We start from the raw sequence: 18,293 nt of genomic DNA, 5'->3' as shown, positions 1-18,293 counted from the left end.
GAAGGAGAATGTTGATTTTGCTTTTAAACCTAATATCAGTAAAGATAACCATGAAAGTCTGCATTAGTTCTGATACCCACATACTTACAAGCTGGTTTGAGAGAGAACACAGAGGAATGATACAGCAATTCAAAAACCAGAGAAAACACTTGCAGAATGTCTTTGCATCCAGCTACCAGCAAAGAAACTAAGTTACATTGACTATAATGTATACCTTTGCAAACAGAGGGTGCTTCATATCAAAAGATTGCTTAAAAGCTACTAGCTCCTTTTAGCTATATTCTCTGTCAGTTTATAAAAGTAGGTGTAGTGTTCTAAACTACAAGATACAACGTAATTTGTTCAGGTCACTAGTACTAGTATTGCTGTGAAATTTTCATGCCTGTTCTGCTTTACAGCCCTTTTCTGAGCAACACTATTAATTTCTTGTTTACCATTTGGGCGGGTTTGAATTTGGTAGTTTAAGTTTTTCCACTCATAATATTTCAGGAAGGACTTCTACTTGCTTGAAGAGGCTGATGGTGCCCCATAACTTACTCTCAAGGACATTTAATGGTAATATGAGCTGATGTATATGTACTACTTTCAGAGGTTTTCCTGATGCGTGCCACAGAAGCAGAGAGAACATTTTTTAGATGGCAAAGTGTGGCCACTTTGCCTTAGACCAGCACTCTGCTAGCCCTAAATAACTCTCATGAAGCCTTTTGTCTTTTCTTCTGACACCAGCATGCTGTTGTTTTTATCCACGTTTTCTGCCAAATTGCTTTCAGGAAATATGAGTGTCTGTATCTTGTGACACCCTCTAGTTTCACACAAACTGAATCATGCTGTACAGTTCAGCAAAGTAATAAAATATAATCTGATTGGCAGGAGGTATTAAAGTAGGCCACATCATTACAGATCCTCTTTTAACCCAGTTTAACAAGTTGCTCCTGAGAAGTTATTTATTCTAGCTGTCAACATCTTGTTGTTGAGATGACAGCGATCAAATCTCTGTTAGATCCTAATCTTATTCTTCTTACTCCACCTTCGAGTATGTGAGAGCATCATATAAGCAATATCACTTTTTGTCAGCAAAATGATTTGACTCAGATCATTTGCTGAAAGTTACAACAATGTATTTTTTAATACCTACAACAATTATTAGTATGAGATGGGGATGGCATAAATAGCAGTCAGTAGTGAATCGTGGAGCGTTGAAAGTCTGAATTGTTGCTGTGTTGAGCACACTGATCCATACAAAACAAGAAAGTATTTCACAATTACAGAAACTTAGCAATGCATTCCCAGGTGCACAGATGTCACAGAAGCAAATTATTAGTAAGAGACTGATGTTCTTCTCATGTCCTGGGGACATCTCACTAGCTAGCAGAGTGCCAGACCCATCTCTGTTACGAAGTTATAAGAGTTCTTTTATTATGACTCTTGATGCTAGGAATTAGGAAGGAAAAGCTATATATTTTCTGTCATGCAGACTCCACCTCAGTCCTCTGACTTGGGAAATTCTAGCACCTAAATGATGTGATCTATCCTGATTTTAACTTCTCTAGTCCCCCAGTCCTAAGAACTCCTGCAACTCTACCATTCCATGCATTATACTGAAAAGTGAAATTCCTTGTAAATTCCTTGTATGTATTTGTAGACTATAAGAATGTTTTAAAGTTAGAATTTTCCTGAAAGTAAAGTTCAGAATGTTAATTGGAATATGGGAATATTTTTTTTAATTGTTGGAAGCTCAATATTTTAGGCTTATGACACATTTGAAATAAAACCACCTACCGAATTCAAAATTATTCATTTAATATGTTACCTGTCTCTTGGGCCATTTGTGAATGCTAGCAGATCTCATTCTTTCAAAGGAGTAAGAAAGCAAGTTCACTTTCAAATGTGGTAATAGTAAAGGTAATGCTCCTGATTTTCATCTGAAATCACAAGACATGTTCTCTTAGTGGAAATGTTTTAAACTCAATGCACAGTATATTTGTGTCAGAATGGATCCAGATGAAGGTGTTCACAAAAGTGTGAAAATACTGTGCCTGGTGGAAAGACAGGCTAATCAGCCCTGTATCTAATTGACCAGGTGGGAGTGTTGGTCTGCTGGAGGTCAGGAGGACTCTGCAGAGGGATCTGGAGAGGCTGGATCGATGGGCCAAGGCCAACAGTATGAGATTCAACAATACCAAGTGCTGGGTCCTACCCCTGGCTCCCAGCAACCCCAGGCAGCACTACAGGCTGGGGGAAGTGTCTGGAAAGATGCCCAGCAGAAAACAGCCTGGAGGTGCTGGTCAACAGCAGCTGAACATGAGCCAGCTCTGCCCACCTGGCCAAGAAGGCTAATCCTGGCCTGTATGAGAAATAGTGTTCCCAGCAGTACCAGAGCAGTGATCATCCCCCTGTATTGGGCACTGTTGAGGCCACACCTTGAGTGCTGCATCCAGTTCTGGGCCCATCACTGCAAGAAAGACATTGAGCTGCTGGAGCAAGTCCAGAGAAGGGCAATGGAGCTGGGGAAGGGTCTGGAGCTCAAGTCTTGTGAGGAGCAGCTGAGGGCAGCTGAGGGTGTTTAGTCTGGGCAAAATGAGTCTCACAGGGACCTTACGGCTCTCTACAACTACAACCTACTACAATCCTGAAAGGACCTTGTAGCCGCGTGGGGTCAGTCTCGTCTCATGGGTAACAAGTGACAGGACAAGAGGAAATGGCCTTATGTTGCACCAGAGGAGGTTCAGAATAGGTATTATGAAAATTTTTTTTCACAGAAAGGGTTGTCAAGCACTGGAACAGTCTGCCCGGGGGAGCATTTGAGTTACCATCCTTGGAGGTATTTAAAAGACATTTAGATGTGGCACTGAGGGACATGGTTTAGTGGTGGGCCTGGCAGTGCTGGGTTAACAGGTGGAGTTGATGATTTTAAAGGTCTCTTTTAACCTAAACAATTCTGTGATTCTATTTGTATTATGCTGATTCATTGCCTGTATTTTGGGATCTTATATTTTGGAGACTAGCATTTTTGTGCATAAAAGGAAAATATGTTATTTTCTGACTTGCTTTGCATAGGTTGGCTTTCTGCAGTGATTTTAATGAAGTATGTATTTCATATATATGTATGAAAAAAATCTGTATCGCACCTCGTCATCCCTCTTATCTCCTCCTCAATACAGCAGAGAGTCTTATGTTTTTAACATTATTTTTTCCCTCTCATCAATGAATCAGTTTGACTTCAAAATTTGATATAGTTATTTATGAAAGCAAAACCCCTTGAAATTCCTACTGAAACATTGATTTTTACATTTTGTTTGAGGACTTTCTTTTCAATTTCATTGCAGCTTTTACATAATTTTTAAAAATAGTACTTCTACATTGGTTTGTACACAAAATAAGAGGAAACTCTGCCTTTTTCCCCCATAGGAATATTTTTGAGAAATATATTGATTTCTCTCATTGTTGGAACTATAGATGTAAGCTATGTGGAGGTTTTCATGGCATGTATCTATTTCTAGCATTTCTGCAGAAATTTCTGCATTTCAGAGCAACACATTTCTGTATAAATGGGTGAAGGAAACATTAAGATAGAAAGCTGGTTGTAAAATGCTGTAGAATTAAAAAAAAATTATCTAAAAGCAAAATGACTAATAAAGGTTATTTCCCATGGATTAGTCTTACATTTGAGTTCTGTAGTGTCCAGTAATGCCCAAATTTAGATACACTACTTTGCAGAACACTTCCCTGAAAGCAAGCTGTGAATCAGGCACAATAGGAACTGCCCAGTTGCTCCTACTGGGGTGAGTCACTGTGCTCCAGGAATGCATGCCCTAGGGAGGAAACTGGAAATTCTGGACCTATCAGTGAGATAATGTGCTGTTTAGAGACAGTGGACTGGTTTGAAATGGGTGTTCAACATTACCCCTCCACAGCAAAGTGTTTGATTGTGACAGGAGCTCTCCAGATGGGAATTTCAGGCAATGATGGAGATTCTCCCCAGGCAACAATTTGTATGCTCAAATGTGTTGATTAATATCCTGATTGGAATGTCCTACAGATGCCCAGGCTGTTTCTGCTGTAGAACTCGTATGTGTGCATAGATAAGACACTTGCTAATAGTTGAACCTGTTACTGCAGCTACAAAAATGTTCACATAACCCATTTTTTAATATGTAGTTAAGGTATTTAAGAGTTGTTGTATATGTCATTAACTATGTGCTGGAGGTGGTTGTGTAGGACCATGAACCAACCAGGTCAGAACTGAGCAGAGCAACAGCTCTGGGAATCTCAACCCAGCCAAAGACACTGCTGCAAAGACTCTTCCAGGAGAGATTCCTGTCACCACCAGACAGCCACTGGCAGTCATGTTCGAGGGATCTGATTCCCTATGCAAGTGTGTTTTATGCCAACAAACTTCCTGTTCATGCCTATGCAAAAGCTAGAAAGTCAGGATCTCTAACTGACCTTGTGAATTTTCCTTCTTTTTTCTTTACTGTCATTTGACTTCAACACATTGCAAAATACTCTGCTCTACTAGGTTATATGGTAGTCATTCAAATACTTTTATGGCAAGTAGGGACTAGAGCTTTGAACTTGTCTTTCTTCCACCCTCTGGGTGAATGCTCTGGTGGATAGGTTCTTCTATGAAAGCTGAGTACTTTCTTTTTCTCTGATCATGTTTCCAAGCAAAAGTAATCCTTTGTAAGTTGTGACCTCAGAAAATTTATTTTAACTCCCAAATATGATTAGATGGAAATAGGTGCTAAGAACTTAGGCAGAGCAAACCCCCTTGTTGGATTAAGCTTCATAAATTCTAAGTTGTGGTTGAGTGTCTTTTATTTGGTGTTATACTTCTAATCTGAGTAATTTAAATTCCTTTTACTATAAATAAAAAGACACAATTCAAAGATACTAGTTCCAATAAATGATCCTATTTCTCTCCATTGATTACAAAGACATCTTTGGGTAGCTAGGTTAGATGCTAGTATTTGCTTGGCAGATACTGAAAGTTAGGCAAAATTTGCTCACAGGGTCCAAGGCTGGTTCAGAAAAAGCATTGCAAGCAGGTGAAGGAAGATGCTCCCCCCTGTCTACTCAGGCCTGGTGAGACAGCTGTGTAGAGCTGTGTCTAGTCCTGGGCTCCCCAGGACAAGAGAGACATGGACACACTACAGAGTCCAGAGAAGGGCCACAGCAGTGTTGAGGAGGTTGAAGCATCTGACACATGACGAGATGCTGAGAGAGCCAGGGCCATGCAGACTGGAGAAGACAAGGGTCTGGGGGGATGTTATCCAAGTGTATAAATAGATGAAGAGAAGGAGTAAAGTTAAGACTGAGCTGCAGTGGCCCTCAGTGATAGGACAAGAGGCAATAGGCACAAACAGAAATACAAGAAATTCTGCTTAAAAATAAGAAAAAATTAATTTTTATTCTGCAGGTGGTCAAACACTGGTGCAGGCTGCTCAGATCGGTATGTCATCTTCATCTTTAGAGATGCTCAAAATCTGCCTGAACATGGCCCTGAGCAACCTGGTGTCATTGACCCTGCTCTGAGGAGGAGGTTGGACTTGCCCATCTCCAGAGGTGCCTTCCCATAATTCTGTGATTCTGTGGAAATTATTCCAATTAATTCCACCTATGTTTAGTCCAGTAAACCTTCTTATATTGTATTTTGTTTCTTTTTATAGTTTTTCCTTAATCTTAAGAAATGTGCCACATCTGTAGCATAACATTTCAAGAAATTTTTCTCATTTCAAAGATTTTGTGATATTCTTAAACTGACCTTCCCATAAAAATACTCATAAATAATGAACCTGAGAAAATTGCCTAACATTTAAGAAATTTACCTCATGTCACAAAAAAAAAAAAAAAAGTAAAAGAAGCTTGGACTTCTGTTTGCAAATCTGAATGTATCTAAATACAAGCGTCTTGTATCTGAATATACAAGTTAATCTTTTATGATCTTTGAAAAGGGCTTTATCTTGAAACCCTTTCTCAGGTAACATAAATCATCTCTAACTAAAGATCAAGAGGAAAGTACTTTGAAGATACATTGCTACATTATGTAAATTTGAAAAATTTACTGTGCATTTGGAGCATGAATTTCATGCTGTGACCTAATTCTTGCCTACAAGTACACCATGAACATACAGAAAAAATGTAAAGATTATCTTTTGATCTCCAACTCTGTCTAATTAGGACAAAAGACTTGTTTTCAATAATAAAAACAAAATATTCCATAGGAGAAAACTGGGGGTTGTTTTATTTTCATATGCGAAGATAAACCTCTAGAATACTCCTGCACAAAAGTTAAAATCACAGAATCATAGAATGATTTGGGTTGGGAGGGACCATCTAGTTCCAACACCCTGTCATGGGCAGGGACAACTTCCACTAGACCACATTGCTCAAATCCCCATCCAACCTGGCCTTGAACACTTCCAGGGATGGGGTAGCCACTTTCTAGACAACCTGTTCCAGTGTCTCACCACCCTCACAGTAAAGAATTTCTTCCTAATCATGGAGGCATTGAAGACCCCCATGAGGACCAAGGCTTCTGAATGCAAGGCTGCTCCAATATGTCCCATCTGCTCGGTCTCATCTGCTCAGTCTTCCTGGTTAGGTGGCCTGTAGGAGACTCCCACTATAATGTCCCCAGTCCCTGCCCTCCCTTTAATCCCAGCCCACTTCTCTCCGTTCCCAGGCAGAGCTCCATGCACTCCAGCTGGTCATTGACACAGAGGGTGACACCCGCTCCTTGTCTCCCTACCTGTCCTTCTTAAAGAGCCTGTATCCATCCATTCCAACACTGTGGTCATAGGAGCCATCACACCACATCTGCACAATCCCAGTAAGACTATGGCCCTGCAGGCATGTGCATAGCTCTAACTCCTCTTGGTCATTCCCCATGGTGTGTGCATTTGCATAGAGGCATTTGAGTTGCCCCTCCCCCCCCCTCCCCCCAGTGAAACTGACTTACTGACTGGAGTGGCTGGAATTCCTTTGTGCTGGTTTTCAGGTGCTTGCCTGCTGATGTGTGATCCCTCTGCAGGCTCTGGGCATCTGTTGCGGGCACTGGCATCGTGCTCATGGGAGTGGGATGGATTGAGGTTTCCTGGTTTAAAGCCCACGGCTGAAGATGCTGTTCCTCTTCTCTGACTGACAGACAGATGCCATCAGCCCCCAGCAGACCAGGTTTCTCAATGACAGTCCCATGGTCTGAAGTAGTCAAACCCTTGGCTGTGGCACCAGTCCTGTAACCACTTGTTGATTTGTCACATTCAACTGGCTCTTTCAAACCCCTTCCCTTTGACCAGGAGGATTGATGAAAAACCACCTGCATTCCAGAGTTCCTTACCACTCCTCCCAGTACTGTGCAATCCTTGATACTCCTCAGGCTGCTCCTGGCTGTATCACTGGTGCCCACATGAAACAACAGGGAACAGCAGCAGGTAACAGTCAGCGGACTGTCAGAGGCTTGGGAGTCCCGTGGTGGCATTCCTGATACGAACACCAGGTAAGCCTCACACGTCCCTGGAGCATGCGTCAGGTCAGCAAACGGGTGTTCCATAACTCTTGGAAGAGAGTCACCTCCTGCTATCACTCTGCACCTCTTTTGAGTTGCTCTGGTTGTTATACAGGGAGCAGATCAGGCTGCCTTACTCAGCTCCAGCATCTCTCCCAATGTGTGGTAAATTAAAATTAGATCTGCTATGTCAAAAGGTTCTCAGAACAGCATCTTTGTTATATTATACTAAATGGAAGATGAAAAAGCAATATTCCTAGTACTAGAAAAATAGGGCTTAGAGCTTCTGTCTTTGAACCACAGCAAAGTATTTGACTGAAATTCCAGAGAAGCAAATAGTGCATCAATAATGTTTGCAATACTTCCTTAGGTTACATATGCAAAACAAACAAGGTTTACTTAATGTTGGCATAACTATTCCCCCTATTAGTTTTGATCAATTGCTTTGTGGTCATGTTCATTAGACAGCCTAATCTGAACTGCAATTAGATTTTATCCTTTTAAAAGGCAAAGCAGAATCCCAAGCCATTAATTAAAGGGTCTGACTACAGTTGGTTACAAGATGGATGTTGCATACCCTTTAGTGATGACTCAACTCAGCAAAACAGAGCACTTTAGTTTTAAGTGGCAAATACACCAGCACAAATTGAATGCAAGCTTTTGCTCTGGTACAGCTGGAAAAAAGGAAGTAATTTCACGTGTGGATTCTTGAAGACATGAAATGCTAATGAGAACCATGTGAATAAGCAAGATTTACATAGGGCAAACTGCAAATATGAGGAAAACATTTGAAATAGGGGAGAGTGATTAATATACAATCCTGCACCACTTATTGGTTGTTTTATTTCTCTCAGGAACTGAAAAACATTTAGTATTTAGTTTTCAGACCCACTGTATCTAATGCTGCAGTATCCCAATGGCAAAAATCAATTTATGGCTCCTAAGAAATCAAAAAGCTCATTACTTTCTTACTGATTGCACTCAATGGGTGTTCCCCAGTCCTTGCTTTGTGGTAGGCTGCTCCCTCATACTATCCAAAGTGTAGGATATTCCCCTTCCAGATATGAGTAAGTCCATATTCTTGGTCTCTCTCCTTCTAAAACCAGAAAAAGCCTTACAAGGGTTGCTGATTTTAAGATCTGAAGTCATCTGGCTAGACAATAAGCTGCACTCAGCCATTCACAAGACCATGTTATACCAAATGCTCCAGGTTTATGTCTCAGCTTCTCCAAAGATTTCCTATATGGCCACAAATAAATCTGAGGCATTTTAACCAATTTTGAAGGCAGGTTAATCATGGTACTTTTAATGTATGAGACTCAGGCTTTTGTGGATAAAATGGCAGCATTTCTCAAACTCCCAGGGGTCCTGCAAGGCTCTCAGTACCTGTGGTAACTGAGAAGCACAAAATGTGAGGTTGGAGGTAAAAGTGAAATTTGGATGCAGTAACTAAAGTTCTAAAGGAATTTTTAATGGATTTTTTTTAATTGAAAAGAAAAAAGTCCAAATTTTTTAAAATGCAGGATTCACTGAGGCTATCATCTGGTGTCTGTTTGAATGTCTTTCCCTTTCCATGAGTTTGGAATAACAAGACTATTACCTAGAAGCTTCAAAAGAAGAAGGAAAAGCTGCTCACTGCTAGTGATGGAAAAAATATAATGCAGACCTTGGCAATAAGGGCCTGCAGCTCTACCAGTCATCTCAGCATGTAGCCAGAGTTGCTAACTCAGCTATAAGGGAGCCAAAGCACACAGAGAGGCTGTTTTTTAATTAGTTTATTGTCCATTATTAATAGGAAACCCACAGAAAATAAAAATACAAATTGTAGACAAACACAAAAGCCTATTTTTAGTCTGTGAGATATAAGAAAGAACATTGCAGCCACAGGAGGTTATCTTCCATTTCTCTGAAGTTTTCTTTGTAAGTTTACCTTCACAGCTGTCTGCTGCATACACTCTGCCAGAAATGCTCTCTGACACTACCAGGTGCCCTTGCACTAGGCTGAGGGGATAGCAAAGAGAAGCCTTGTGGTCAGCTTGAGGAAGGTTGTCTGGCATACATGTCCTCTAGGATGAGACTGAAAATGAAGAAAGAGCTGGGTTCTCCCACGATAGCCAAACAGAGAAAAAAATCAGGAAAATATTGGAACACCATCAAGAAAAGCAACAAAACCAAACGCAAAATTAAAAGACCAAAGACAGGCTTTATGTCAGAGCAGCATTTCTAGGACAGGGAGTCAGAATTAAATAAATAATTTTTTTTTTTGCTTTTAATGATTTTCCTATAGATATTCACAGACCTTGGAAAAAAGGCTAGATATAAAACCTCTGGTTTATCTCTTCGTGATAGTGAGCAAAATGCTGAGCTGAAAGCACAGAGGTAAACCATCATTTTCATCAGGTCGTCTTCAGCAAACAACTGGCAGAGAAGATTATGCCCAGACTTGTATGTGATACATCACTCAACGCTGGAGACAATTTGAGTAAATTCATCCACGAATAGGAGAAAAAAAGGGAAAATGCTGCTAGTTTTCCTGCCTGTGGGGGATTTGGTACAGAATAAGTAGTTAATTTATTGATTAAGAGCTTTCTTGCTGAAAAATGTTTAAAGCAAAATATGGGAAAAGGTCTGTATTCTAACCTACTAAAAGAAAAGACTATTTAGATAAATAGCACAAAACTTTTGATGTTACTATTCTAAGAAAAGAACATGTTGGATTTTCAGTTCAAAATTACTTCTATACTGACATTTAAGTTACTTAAAACATAGAAGTTGGAAGCAAAATGAAATATTTGAAACTAAAGAAATGACAATTTCACCCATGTTTTTGCTTTATGAAAATTCTCAGTATTTTGATTTCTGTTATTTGTATGTTTTAAATTTTCAACATTTCTGAATCTTTTTAGTACAAAGATATAATTTCTCCTCTTTATTCATTAACTCTTTTTGAATGGAATAATGAAGACATTTAAAGGGGTGCTTTCCCTGTGATTAAATATATTCCTTAGAGGAACTACATCCAACCTTAGAAGCAAGAAAATTATGCATTTGATTGAATATTCATGGAATTAAATGAGCATTTCCCCATTGACTTAAGTGACTTATATTTCTAGTACAACATGAAGGGCTTCACTTTCAGAAATGCAGATGTATTGTTGCATGTTTAAACACTCATAGGCAAGTAACTGCAAACTCTTCCACTGATCAAGAGTAGAGATTGTCCTCCCAGTCTTGCAGACTTGTACACATATTAGAAGATGACATGAGTATTTGTGTGCCTATCTATATATGCATCTATATGGAAAATAATATAAAATATTTATATGTTTTTGGCTGCAGCGTCAGAATGAGCATGCTTTTCTCTCCTAAAAGGAACACCAAAAAAACCCTAGAGATTGGTAGAAGCCTAGATTTGTTTGGGGTGTTTTGATATATTGCTGCCTACTTGCTCATTAGACAACCTCCCTCTTTCTAATTTATCACTTTAACATCAGATTCAGCACAAAGAACCAGCCTGCAAAAGGTAAAAAAAAATAATTATAAATTCTACTGACCTGTTCACATTAGTGTGAGTGCTGGCAACACTAAGGTGTTTCTATTTATCACCATTTGCTTTGATGGGGCACCATTCATTTCATTTATCATTTGATTCTTTTCAATTATTTCTTCTTGGAAAGAAGTAGAATCAGCATTATTTAGTTAGGATTCTGTTTGCCCAACAGGTTTTGCAAAGTCCACTGAAAGAAAACAGTCGCTAGATACTTGTGCATTGGGTCTAGAGTTTTCCTTCACCATCTGCCTATTTTGTGATTTAAAAACATATTTGTGTTTTTTAGTATTACAGGAAGCCAACACTGATTTAGGCATTTAAGCTCAAAAGAATGTAGCAAAATTATGTAACTACTTTTTTTCCAGCGTCAGGGTAATACATTTCTAACTGGCGTAACAGCCAATTTGAAAATCTACCAAGGAACATTGCTGTATACCTTACTGTTTGGGTTGAGGTTGTGGGGGGCTTGAGGATTGTGTTGTTTGGGGATTTTTTCCCCAATTTCGGAAGCGTTGGGAAACCTCAGTAAAGATATGGAACACATGATTCCAAAAATTAAATTAAAATGCCAGCTCTAGTGCTGCATGAACCACTTAGGTGCACTGAATCATTATGGGTAATAAGTCTGTGCCACCTCTCACACCTCTTCTTCCCCTGTCATTATCTTTCCCAAGAAAATACTAAGAAAGGTGCATATATTCAAGGGACACCTTAGTTCAGGGAGGGCTCCTGGACTGTAAATCCCAAAGCAGTTCTCTCAGCATTTCTGCCTAACTCCCTACCAACCAGCCGGATATGTTGGGCATCATGACTTTAAATCCTAACCTCCAGTTTGCTCTGGGAATTGCACTGCTGGATCCTGGTATCTTAGGCAATAGCAACTGTCCCTTGTATCAGCACCTGTCCCTCAGCCCCTTTGTGAATTTGAGCCTTACTCTTTACGTACCAGAAGATGTAATATGGTGAATAAATACAAAAATTGGTGTCCAGAACAGGGTGACAGTCAAATGTCAGATGTAAAATTACAAGTATGAGTTAACACATTGCTAATGAGCTGCTCTTACTTTCAGTGAAAAATTTCTCAGAAAAAAAATTTCTGATTTTTTTGTGACTCTGGGCTTCTCTTGCCACAGTCCTGGGCACTCGGATGTTTAAGAATATTGAAAAGGAGGAGATCCTCCCCTGAGAGTCGGTGCAGACACCAAGAAAAGAGTATGTGTAAGGGTCCAGAACAAATTTAGCAACAGGGACAGGATTCGTCTCAGAGTGTTTGAATTATTACACTTGGAGGAAGAGGATTCTAACTTCTATGAAACTTTTAACTATTCTTCTGTCAAATTTTTCATTTGGCCCTTTACAGGAGGCAGTCAAGGTCTTTCTGGATGCCATTTTCAGATTGCCAGTTAATCACTTGATAATCACTGCAATTAAAGACTTCTCTGTGTTTCACATACAAAAATGAGGATAAGAACACTGAGAGGTTTAGAGGGGGCTTTGAGAGCCACAGAAGAAGAGCAGAGTGTTTAACACCACCTTGTGAGACACATGCCACACCTTAAGCTTCACAAACCTCTTGTTTTCTATGGGTAGCAAAATGAGACAGGGAAAAAAACTACATTTAATTGTCAGAAATAAAAGCAATCTTCAACAGCTTTTTAAAGAAGGAATTGCACAAAGATATCCCTGAAGTAAGAAGTCCATAAATATTCATGCATGATCACAACAGTTACACAGTCCCACCAAAAATTTCCGTGCCAGAAACCCTCTGGAAGCTAAGCCTGGTCCTGTTTGACTCCAGGACTCCTGTCTGTGACAAAACTTGGACCAAACCCATGGAAAATAGTATCACCTGCATCCTCAACCTCTCTAAATACACAATAAAGGCTTGTGATTAGAGGTCAGGAATGTATCTGCCTCTGTGTTTTGTTTGTTTGCAAAACAGGGACTCACGGGGGCACAGCAGGGCAACTGGCCCTCCATCTGTTGTGCAGATCTATGGGGTTTTTTCTGCAAGGTATACAAGAAACAACCTTCTTCATTAGGAGAGCACAATTTGACCTTCACTTTAAATATGCCTTAGTTTGCCTGAGAAGCTACAGCTTGAGGTTCCCAACCTCACCAACCACTGGTACTGAAGAGACAAAATTGTCACAAAAAAACTCCTAGTTTGTGCACCACCAGAAACATCTTGAAAGATCACGTGGAACCTACAGGTTCTGAGTTTTATTCCCATCTCTTACATGGTGTTTTCCTAAGATATAAGAGTGATGTCATGGACAAATTCACTGACATATTCTGGGCCTTGCAATGCTTGGAGAACAGGGATGATTTATATAAAAAGTAGGATACAAAATCAAGTTCCCTTTTGAATATTGGTTCAAAGGCTTGGAAAGGCAGATTCTTTTATGTTCAGAACATAGATGTTCGATAATTTTTACAGAAGTCTCTAATAATTTATAATCAAACTCAGGTGTTCCCCCCTTATACATTGCCCAGTCTTTATCTGCAAATTCCTATAAGGATTTGCAGAATTTGGGACAGCTCCCTTCCCAGGGAGATACCAGCTCTGCCCCAGTCCCACCCTTACACTACTCCAAAACAGCTGCCAGGACACAACTCGGCTCACCACCAGCTCGCCCTCTCTGCTCCAAACCTTTGACGTGATGTTTCTGACACAAAACAATATTACCCAATTATTTGGTCAAAACTCCCACACTCTTGGCAGTGAGGAGCAGGTTAAGGAAAGGGGAGAGGAAGAGGCAGATCAGTATGGAGAAAAGGTATAGGGATTTTTGTTGATTATACCTGTTAGACTTTCTGAGGTACCTGGATAGAATTGTTGTACAAGCCATGATTGTGTTAGACAAACAGATTCTATACACTGAGTCTGTGAAAGGGCACAATCTGCCTGACGTTCCCCATCACAAGAACTGAACATGCTTCTAACTAAAGTTTTCTTCATAAATACTTTCCTTCTTCAAAGGGCAGCATCTGGACTTTAGAGTGCTATCATAAAGCCTATCTTTTGGGGTACAAGATGTACAGCATAGGAGTAGTTTAGATAGTAAACCTGAAAGGCTATTAGACATCAGGAAAAATACCAAAGGAAAGAACAAGTGCAATTAATAAAACATAAAACATTTGCTCCATAAAAATCTAGAATATCATCATTACTGCTTCAAATTAGTTGGAGAGAAATTATCCCCAAGATGCTCCAGCACCTTCTACATCTTGCTTGCAAAAGTTTGACAAAACAGGAAGGAGCTGATAAAGATAAGGATATAAAACTGTTGGATTAATAAGGGGGAAAGAATGAAAATAAATTATTTTATGTGGAATGACAAATACAAACAAAATTGGACAGCTCTAGTTATCTGTGTTGCAAGAGTGTACATGCAAGTATCTGAACCACAGTGAAGGTGACCTTGCATAGTCTCATCTGATAGAAAAGCAGATTAAAATTCCTATTTATCCCAACTATTGTCATTACCACTTTCAATAAACAATACAAACCTAGTGGAAGAGTCCAGCTGATTGTTTATGTGAGTAAATGCTTGATTTGCTGAAATTGTTCTGCCTTTTGTGCTGAGGTGATTCAGAAAAAGAATTTATTGAACACTTTTAGGGGCATAGGAATGCTTTGTGAACAGGGTGGAAAAAGTCCTTACGAAGCTTTACTTTAAAGAAGGTCTTCTCACGAGATTTGTAACACGGGATTCAATATCATAAATATTTCCACCGTTTATCTGTGATAAGGAAAAAAGAACATCTCTGTATCCCAATGGTGTAAAGGCAGCAGAAAATTCAAGGTAAAGATTGTCTTTGAGGCATATTCCTCCCCTGGCAAGACCAGGTGAGACTTACTGAGGACAGCGTGTGCCCCACACAGGGGTAAAGGTGGTGAGCTCCACAACCCTTCGGTGCACTGAGCGAGTGCAGGTCAGGTACAGCAGAAGAGAAGACATCTCTTCCTTGCAAGAAAAAAACAGGGCTAGGGGAGAATGTGCTGAGAGTGTATGGAGAATGTGAAAGGAAAGAAAGATGGGCTGCTGGATGCCCTTCCTTCTCACCAGATCCTGAGAAGAACAATTCTGTGCTCTATACTGTGCTAAAACATGACATTTAGACTTAAGCACTTTAAACAGTCCCCTGGGCTATGTTGAGGGTGAAGAACAGCTGTATGTATAATTAAGTAAAGCTAATTACAATAAATTAATTTAACTAGAAAATCAGTCACAGCTTTTATTCCTAAAAGTTCTGTTGTTGTTGCCAGACTTGAAACTGCTGCAGGGCAAGATGCTGGGCCACCACAGATTGTCAGAGATCTAGTCACTCAGTTTTATTTTTAAAACTAAATTTGTAACTGGAAAATGTTGGAGTAATGGGAAGGTTCTTCATGCATGTATTCCAAATTTAGCAACTAGACAAGGCTGCTGATCTCTCTGGGATAATTGTAGCAGTGAGGTACATGCCTTCTCTTTCTCTTGGCTACAGAAGACTGCTGAATGCTCAAGTTGGCACCAGAATATTGTGTGAATGTTTCCTTTGCCCGTCTACCAAGCCATGCCTGCACAACTCTACTCTAAAACTGTCACAGGTGCAAAAACTTTTGTTCTACCTCAGCTTTTAAACATAACACAGAGTCTCCTGAAAATGTAGTCCAGCTCCAGGAAAGTCAGCAGAGTTATATAAATAGGCTGTTGGTGAGTCCTTTCAGAGAGAAGGATTTGCCTACCCATTTATTGAGATTCCTGTTTCAAGTTGTGCCAGGGAAAAAGAGGCAACCTGCCAGGAGCAAGCCTTATTCTGTTGCAACTGGTGGAGAATGTAATGCAACAGATGAATGGTAGATAGCTTGGATTTACGGTGGAATCACTGCCTTGAGGACCAACTGCAGGAAGAACAACATACAGTATTGTTTACAAAAGTTTCCTGAAGAAAATGCTGGGCAGAATTTGGCTCCAGCTGAGGAAATGTGTGAAGCACAAAACCCTGGAATCAAGGCAAAGACACCATGAAAGTGTCACTGCAGCTTGCCTTTATCTTAGTTCTTCCCAGAACATCTGCTGCTGTCCACTCTCAGAAACAGGATAGTGGGCTGGAAGGATCTTTAAACTCACCTTATATGAGTATGATGATTGCACAGTCTGCTCCTTCAACTGCAGGATGTATTCAGGAAGGAACAAATTGTGGTTCAGCTGGCACACAGCAAAGAGAAACCAAAGGCTGTGAAAATTCCTCCTGTGCCTCAGTACTAGATGCTGGAGCTAAAGACCAGATTGTGAGAGGGAGAACGATCTTTCTTTGCAGAGTAATGACTTTACTTTGTGCAAAGAGAAAGGAATTACATTGGCAGAAGCTTTGATTTTGCCCTTTCCCCACAACAAGGCAGTTCCCTGTGCTAGCAAATATAGACTGCTCCATGCATCACTGCCTCAAAGTGCTCCCTCTCCTCCAAGCCTCTCCTGGAACAGTGCAAAAAATTCCCCTCCATTGCCCCAAATTGGGGCAAAACACGGTGTGAGGCTCCTAGGAGAAAAATACCATTGAAAAATACATTTAATTCATCTGCATTTACCTTATTGGGTAAGAAGGAATGTCACCACAGTAAAGATTTTTAGAATAAAAATGAGTCAGTAACTATCTTTAAAGGACTCAGTTTAAGAGTAGGCGTAATGCAATCCACACAGGCTGTGAAGTTATTCTCATCAGGAGGCTTAAAGGAATGTTTCTGGGAACCAAGGTGAATTAAAGTTTGACCTTCTTTTTAAAATTGTCTTTCTCGACACTTTCTCTTATATATATACACTTGTTTTCAGGTTTCGGGAATGAGCTGCATTGATCCTCTTTTTGGAGATCAGTCATAGTGGTAAACAGCAAGTCTCTGTGATTTATGACTGGGCTTGCTGATAGTACCTCAGAGATGTCTGAGCACCTGCAGCTGAAGATCCAGCTTTAGGAACCACGAATTGAAGCCTTTCAGGTATAGCTTTTCTAGCTGTGCTCATTTGTGAGATGAAAACAAATCAGATGAGACAACAGTGATTATTACCAGTGATACTGATCACTGTTCAGCCCATGAAAAACAGATCGTTCTGGTGTTATAATATTCTTCAACATCCCCTTTCCCCATGACATCCTTGATCAGCCCTTTAATAAACACTAAACATACAGAATTTCTTATAACAGCAATAATAACGAAGAGACGGCATCAGGAACTATAATGTATGTCATACATGTGACAAAATTAGTAGAGAACTTTTTAGTTGGTAAAGTACTCAAGCCAGTCAAAAGTGGTTTTGATGTTGTATTGACTCACAACATGATTTCACACCAGCTACCCCTACTTGCACACACAGCTACTGCGTGCAAGTCCTAGTTAGTCATCCTAAATGTCAGCAATACAAAATAAAACTGTATTTGTGAACATTAAGATTAATTAATGTGTTTGCTTGCCATTGTACTTAATAAAAACAAGGGCAGCATAGAACACACTTATGCCATAGCCATGCTCACACCATTATCTTTCCTTTCTGTCTGACATTGATGGATATAAAGGCATCCTGTACTACAGATAAACCTGTCAGAGACAGGAAAGACTGAGTAGGGAAAGACCCTCCTTAAACTGCCAGCTTTAAATTCAGCCATTTTCATTGCAAACTAAATGGTACAAGAATAAACTTGGCTACACAGGACTGGATGTTGCCATGATATGGTAGAAAAGGCTGTGGTACACTGCAGCTTCACTTCTGGCTGCACAGCATGGAGCAGAGTGCTTAGGGGGAAGTCTACCACCCTCTGAGCCACTGCTGAATCTACCCTTTGCTGCTTATGGGAAAACATCAGAATGCCTGAGATTCATCAGCTGGTTTGTAACATTACATCCTTTGACATGAACACAGCAGCAGCAGCAGCAGCAAGCAATTGTGGGGAAAACCCTGCAGGTAAATGGCACAGCTGTATTGATTAAGACCCACTTAGACAGGAATTGAAAACATGTCACTTTTTATTAGCAGTGATTGAAAGCACAGATTTTTAAGACTGGGAGGAATCATTATGATTTGATAGTCTGATCTTCTATACAAAATGGGTCAGAGGAGTGCCCTGGAAAAAGGCCAAAAGCCAGGTTTCTAGGGCATATTTTCTAGGAAAGAAAGTATAGCCCTATTTTTTAAAAAGTCATTGAAAGAAGAACCATTTCAGTCCTTCATAATGTATTCCAGTTGCTAATCACAC

Source organism: Corvus hawaiiensis, chromosome 1 (genome assembly GCF_020740725.1).
Source record: "Corvus hawaiiensis isolate bCorHaw1 chromosome 1, bCorHaw1.pri.cur, whole genome shotgun sequence".
In the NCBI taxonomy this organism is placed as follows: domain Eukaryota; kingdom Metazoa; phylum Chordata; class Aves; order Passeriformes; family Corvidae; genus Corvus; species Corvus hawaiiensis.
This window is presented reverse-complemented; position numbering follows the sequence as displayed.